At 43.9% G+C, this 807-nt stretch overlaps 1 long non-coding RNA gene across 2 annotated transcripts in view; it reads right to left on the bottom strand.

Annotated features, from left to right (window-relative positions):
- Positions 1–807, bottom strand: part of LOC116080578 — a 4,524-nt gene that overhangs the window by 837 nt on the left and 2,880 nt on the right. Inside the window, exon 3 of one of the 2 annotated variants that reach the window (XR_004114485.1) lies at positions 594–769. This is a non-coding gene — a long non-coding RNA (uncharacterized LOC116080578). Of the gene's footprint in view, positions 1–344; positions 770–807 lie in introns of those variants that run through there. The other variant, XR_004114484.1, reaches the window with a different exon arrangement.

Below are 807 nucleotides of genomic sequence, written 5' to 3'. Positions count from 1 at the left end.
GCTGAGCCATGTCACTAGCCCAAGCATTTTTTGTTGTTGAAAAACAAATACAATTCTGCAGGAATGTGGGGGTGGGTGCTCACTAAATGTACAGAAACCAGCTTTGTCAGTGTCCTTATTCCCCCTAGTGCAGCAGAGGTGCAACACTCTAAGAAAGGGTAGGGAGCTGGGTCAGGGTGTAGCTCAGCGATAGAATGTTTGCCTGGCATGTCTGTGCCCCTTTGCTCAATCCCTATCCCTGTAAACAAAACAAACCACCAAACAAAAACCTAGGCAGTCTTCCCAGAAAAAGGAAGTATGTGTATTTGTGGGGAAATCGAAATGGATCTCTTTAAGACTTCCAGGGGGTGAAGAAAACATGTTGGAATTTTATTTCTTCCTTTAGCATAGAGGATCCCCTTCAAATAGTAGATGAGCTAAGGTTTATTTATTTTCTTATTTTCTTAACATTTTAAAAATATTTCATTCACTTCAGTGACATGAGTGACAGACAGTTGAATGGTTTGTAAAGTCCTGAGTTGGAATAGAGCAGGAAAGCTCCCTGCCCAACTCCTGAGGTGTGGTGAGGGAGTCGAGCCCTGTCTCCATTGTACCCGAGGTTCTTCCATTAAGCTGATGTGATCAGGAGAGAAGAACATGTTGGCCTCAGCTCCATGAAAAGATAATTCAACTGCTCATAAGAGTGAGCTAGATTGTGCTGGGGACTGGTTCCTCTTCAGTCATCAGGAAGATCAGTGGGTTCTCTCTCCAGTAGAAGGCTCGGTACCTTCTAGAGAAGCAGAGTAGTTGATTTAAGGAGGAGAACCA

The sequence above is a fragment of the Mastomys coucha genome, unplaced genomic scaffold (assembly GCF_008632895.1).
Source record: "Mastomys coucha isolate ucsf_1 unplaced genomic scaffold, UCSF_Mcou_1 pScaffold6, whole genome shotgun sequence".
Lineage (NCBI taxonomy): Eukaryota > Metazoa > Chordata > Mammalia > Rodentia > Muridae > Mastomys > Mastomys coucha.
Note: the sequence above shows the minus strand (reverse complement) of the source record. Positions and strands in the feature narration are given on the sequence as shown.